Here is a 6,470-nt window from a genome sequence, read left to right on the forward strand (position 1 = left end):
GCCAAAACCAATTTCTAGATTGCCTAAGGTGATGCCACCTCATTTTCCAAGCCCTCACAACATGACACATCAGCCCTTATTTAACATGTTTATATATATATATAGATTCTTTTAAGGTTAAACGTTATCTTTTTTGAAAATTAATAATGAAAACATATTATATTTGACCTAACTTATTTCCAGACAAAACTTATCTTAGATGGTAGACTAACCTGAAAAGACACATAAAAAAAATAATCATGAAAACGTAATATACTTGTCTAACTCGTTTTCGAACAAAATTTATGTAAAACGTAGGCAACTAATTGTGAATTAAACGAAGATTGTGAACCTAATAAACCAAGACTGTGAACCTAGTGAATCAAGATTGTGAATTAATCATCAAATGCTTGACTTCAATCAAGACTGTGACCAAATGCTTTGACCTAATATTAGCAATGCTTAGACGGTAATTGAAGAAACACTGATCTAATTAGGGACTTAATTAAGATTGGTTTATGTTTCTATCATAGTGGTTAATCTTCTTATGGATATTTGAGCTCCGACTTGATGGTTCGATCCTGCAAAACAGAACACCGTTACTCGTTAAGAGGGGAATGTGGGGGTTTCCCTCTTAACTAGGCTCCGGCGTGAGAATAAGCAACTGCTTTGGGAATAATTAAGTGCTAAGAGTGAGAGTAGAGGGGATAGAATGTTTAACCTGTGGAATGAGGTCTCTATTTATAGCCGGAGAGGTGTAAGAGGTTATGGGCTGATGGGCCTTGGGCCGGAAACGGACAACATAACGGATATGCTCTTTGCCTCGCTGGCGTCGACCGCTTAGTGGCTTCTAGACGTTCGTCGGTGCTGGCGCACCTTGATTGGAGCCACGTGTCATTGTTGTTGGCCTTGTTGTCCTTCTGTCATCAGCAGACAAGTGGAGATCGTGGGACAGTTGTGTAGGATCGTATTCTGACCCGAACGAGTCGTTCAGAGGCTTTCTCCTTGGTTTCAGGTGCGGAATAACAAGAAACTAAGGTAGAAACAGCAGGCAAATCACTTTAACTACTTGTTTTACTAATATCAGACGTTTATAGCTCAAATCTCGCACCGGCAGAACTTCGGCACGATTTCTACACACTGTTCTAACTGTTACAACTCAGATCGCTGATGAGGTATATATATTGTTTGGGAACCGCTTATTGGACAGGCCCAATAAGCGGTCCAAGTAGTCACTTCGAGCGGTCCTACATGATGTCGTTCGAGCGATCCACTTGTTTGTTCACTCGAGCGGTTCATACAATTACCGTATGAGCGGTCCAAACAATAATGCCCTAATTAGCGATCCAACATCTAAACCTATACAATCACTATTTCTCATATTTACAATCAATCCTATTCTAAGACTCTAAGACTCGAACGAAGATGTAGTCGACAGACAACTGCACCAACAGACTCCCCCTTGAATGTTGACGGAATCTTCAGTGAGAGTCTTCAACAAGACATTCTCGGATATAGTTCGGTCTTCTTCAAGAATTCTGCCTGGATCTATCTTTCTTTCGCTATAACCTTCATCAGACTCCCCCTATCACTCTGCTACGATAGTCGTCTGGGATTTTGTTACCACCATCGAAATTATCTCCTGGCTTCTCTGTTTAAGCTCTTCTCTGGTTCTGATATGTCTCCTGGCTATCTGTAGCAACAGGATCAGAAACCTGCAAAACTTAACCACTCTATCACAAAACAGAAAAATTGTGATTTAACTTAATGAATCAACTAATCATGTGATACTGTTTTCAATTAACCACTGCTTCACAAATTTGAAACATTTCAATTACTGATTCAACCTAATGAATCATTTTAAACATTTCAAACAACTTAACCAACCTGTATGTTCATCAAGTTTAGCCTTTGAGGTTTTGAAAATCAGCTCTTCACCATCAGTTGTCGAAAATCTTTTTGGGTTTTTTAAAATATGAAACATAAATGCAAAGACAGAAACTTAAATGCAAAACAAACATATTTTTGTGAGTTTGTGCAAGAGGATCATATCAGTTTTTGAGACATAACACAAGCACCGTTAAGCTTTTAATCGTTTTAAGTTCTAAACGATTCACGTAGATTGACGATATAATTGTCCTCTTAAATTTTCATACAATTTTCAATCTATTCAGGATACTATTTAGGTATTTTATGATCTTAGTTCAATTCATGTGTCCCACCTCTTGAATATACTCCCGTATCCAGAATCCCAATATTCAGTCTTACAGGTATGAACACTACAATGATGTCTGTATATAAATTAGGGGAAAGATGCGAGAACTGAGGGATCTCAGGTCAGAACTTCCTTTCAGCAGAGAGATATCAGCTTCGACTTAGCAGTGTGTCCCCTTTAGAGGATCTTTTCAGCTACAACAGATGATTATCAATTTTATTGTCTAATCAACTGAGGGCTTTATGCTATATTTCAAGCATTTTGTGGAAAGTATTAGCCAAGGACTAGGTCAGAACTACCGTTCAGCAGAAGTCCCGGAATAATACCCCAGACATCATAGAGTATAAACACCTAGTATATCAGAATACGAGACCTTTCAAACGAGATTTCAGGGGTTACCTATATATCCAAGTAGTGTTCCCCACGAATTTCATAAGTTTGAAATTTTAGGTTTATATCCCGAATAAATCTACTAAATGTACAAAAACCTATCGTCACATCATCAGTGAGACCGTTTATCACATTTTACATTACATTTCTTTAGCATGCTGTGATAGTCCACTGATTTACTATCATTTCCTCTTTTTCACAACAAAACTCATTTTAAATTTTTAATGATTTTGACATTTTCAAATTTTCTAATTTTTTTTAAAATTTTTCTCCCCCTAAAATCAAAATATGTTTCAATTTTGATTTTCTGGGAAAATTTGAAACAAACTGTACAAACTTGACAACCTAATGAGAATCACTTCAATTCTCTATCCACCTGGCATAAACAATCAGAACTCCCCCTCACAACAAACTATTTTCCCATTGTGTTTTCAAAACACTTAAGTTTGTTTTAATCAAAATGGCTTTTCCGGAAAACTTAGTTTGTTTACCAAACAGTTTAGGTACGGGGTTACTTCATCATCTTGTTTTCTACACAAAAGTAGGAAAATCCAAGTACAAATTAATGTCCTTGATTTACCATATGCAGTCCAGAATCCTCTGTACCACTTGTAAAACATTCACAAACACAACAAAACCTCTTTACCGTTTGCATGATTGACGTTACCGAATAAAATTCAAGAAAGATGCCGATTCATGATCCACGATACCATCTTGGGATCTCCGGCAATTCCTGCAAAATCTTCAAACACAGATTTAAAAAAATGCCGATTCATGCTCCACTCTTACAAACCTGGGAGCTCCGGCAAGTCAGGTTTTTCTATTTGAAAAGTTTCACCCAAGCCTGACCAGCCTTGGGTGATTTTGAATTCTTGTTCAACAATGGTGGAAAATTTTTCTCATCCATTGTTAAACTAGAATTCTCGACCTTTACCTCAACACATGGCTCCTCTGGCTTTAACATTCCAGAATCATTGCCTGAATGTGGCTTGTCTGACTTTAATGAGTCAGATTCATCGCCGACATGTGGCTCCTTTGTTTCCGAAGAAACAGATTCATCGCCAGGAAGTGAAAACTTCACTTTCTTCTTCTTCTTCTTATCCTCTTTAGTCCTCAGATTTGTATCTGAAGAATTCATCTTGCTTGACTTTGCAGCCGAGGAAGTTGATTCATCAGAACTCTTAATCGATCTGTCTGGTGAACCCGAGGACAAAATCTTTTCGAGATATTCTCTCGCTTTCTTTCTCTTTTTCCTCAGTCTGTCTTTCTGCCCCTGAGAAAGCTTCACTTTTGTTTCTTGAACTTTAGATTTTTTGACTTTCTGTTCTTTGACGTTTTGACCCGAAGCTTTCAATTCTTTGGGCTTGACAACGACTGGTATTTTCTTTGCCATTTTCTGAGAATTGGCCCTCAATCTTTCATGCGATCTCCTTGGGCAATCTCTGGCAATGTGACCTTTGATATTGCAATTATAGCACCTCCTGGTCTCATAACTCCAGTATTGGCAGTTAACAGCAATGTGTCCGTGATATCCGCAGCTGTAGCACACCCTGTTATCATACCTATCACCATTTTCACACCAAATGCTCAGATCATAACATTGTCTGGCTTGGTGATATTCCTTCCTCAAATGTGCTGGTTTTGACGCTTTTGCACTGTGGTTTGTCCTGCACACAACAAATTTTGAATTTTCATTTTCTATTTTTTGTAATTTTTTCTTTTGATTGGATGATCGTACTGATGAGTTTTTTTCTTCATTTTTAAAGTTTTGATTCTGTTTTACAATCTTCTTCACAGGTTTTTGCTTAGAGCATTCACCTTTTTCAGTTGATTGTAGAACAGTTTTCTGAAATTTTTCTTTCAACTTTAAAAACAATTTTTGTTTTTCTTTTTTAACATTTTCATCATCAGACTCTGTCTCAGACTCATCTGCTGAATAAAATTTCTCATTTTCCTCATCAGTTTTATCATCACAATCTTTGACTTTGACTTTGTCAAAGTTTGTAGCATTTACACTTATCGGAACTGAATTGATCGGTTTTGGACAAGGAATATTCAACTTGTCAGATTTAGTCGCAAAACTGATCAATTTCTTCTCAAGTTTATCTATCTTGATCCTGGAATTCTTAGCTTCTTCCTCAAGCTGAGATATTCTCTCAAGATGAGACTTGATGGAATTTTCATTCTCAACTTTCAAATTTTCAAGAACAGACTTTTCATTTATCAAAATTTTGATCTGTTCCTGAAATTTTGATTCATTCGCTTTCAGGTTTTTGTTTTCAAGCTTTATCCAGAAATCCTCATCTTCTGACGATTTCTTTTTGCTTTCAAGCTCTTTTACCAACTCTTTGATTCTCTTTTGAGCGCTTTCAACTTCTTTTTCAAGTTCGACAATCTTCTGAAGATGGGAATTTATCATCTTTTGTTTTTCAATGTTGTTTTTACTAAACACATTTCTCCCATCTTCAAGAATTTTCACTTGCCCCTCAAATTCTTGATTTTTCAAAGTCAAACTGTTAAAATCAACCAACAGTTTGTCATTTTCAGCTTTCAACTTCTCACAATCTTTTTCCAGAGAAAGAATCTGATTTTTAGCAACGTGCTTCTCATCTTTCAACTTTTTGACTTCAAATGCCAAACTTTCTATGTCTCTCACGAGTTTGTCATTGTCAGTCTTAAAGTTATCGCATGTTGAGCACATTGTTTCATTCTTCACCGATTCTTCAGCTTTTGAAGTTTCTTCTTCCTTTGCTATCAATGTACCTGCACAAAACAATTTAACGAAATCAAAAGGATTTCCATTATTATCAATATAACAACCTCGTTTGAAATCGTATTTCAGCACATGTTTTGTCCTGATACATTTAGTAACCCTTTTGTGCATCTCTTCAATCACATCTGAACTTAGATCTAGCACATTATATTCCAAAACCTTGATCAAATCTTTCTTTTTCTTTCTGGTTTCAAGTTCATGAGCTTGAAGTTTGCTGATGAATTGATTTAGAGGTAATGTTGAAAAATTTGAGTTTTCCCTTAAATTCTTCAAACATTCACCCCATTCAATCGGTAATGCATCTGCAAATTTCTCCAATTTTTCAACATTTGACGGGTATATCTCATGATCTTTCATATAATTCAGTAAAACACTATATCTGTCTTTAAGATCATCCAACGTTTCGTCTTTCAGACACACAAAATATTTGAACCTTTTTGCCCAACCATCTTTGCTCACTTTCCTATACCCCTCATCTAGAAATCCGTTATTCCAGTTATTAAATCTTTCGAAATAATAGTTCTCCTGTTCATCAAACATCATTGCCATGTTTCGCAAAACAGAACGACACGTGTTTGTTGACGAATAAGCGATCTAAATGTGACAGAAAAGCGAACCAAACAGCAATTGAGCCAAATAAGCGGTCCAGATAAGCAATCCGGATGACAAATAAACGGTTCAAAAATTGTCTGAATAAGCGATCCAGAAATGATCCAAATAAGCGATCCACAATCAGTGAATTTGGAGCGATCCAAATCAGTTCGAATAAGCGATCCAAGAACAATCCGACCGAATGAGCGATTCACAATGGTCCGGATAAACGATCCAAATAAATCTGAATAAGCGATTCACAACAATGAATTTGGAGCGGTCCAAGATCAGATTGTCCGAATGAGCGGTTCCCAACCGTTCGGATGAGTGGTTCAGAACTGTTCGGTCGAGCGGTTCAGGCTATGTTCGAACGAGCGGTCCACATTCAAATCCAATTTTGATCCACTTAGACTTTGAATTTTGATCTCAAACTTTCTAGGGTTTATCTCGATACTATTTCGCACAATCTGTGAAAAATTGAGCAAATTCCGACCGTGAAATCTTCTCGAATCAGAAAAAGAA

This window comes from Helianthus annuus, chromosome 3 (genome assembly GCF_002127325.2).
Source record: "Helianthus annuus cultivar XRQ/B chromosome 3, HanXRQr2.0-SUNRISE, whole genome shotgun sequence".
Taxonomy (NCBI): Eukaryota; Viridiplantae; Streptophyta; class Magnoliopsida; order Asterales; family Asteraceae; genus Helianthus; species Helianthus annuus.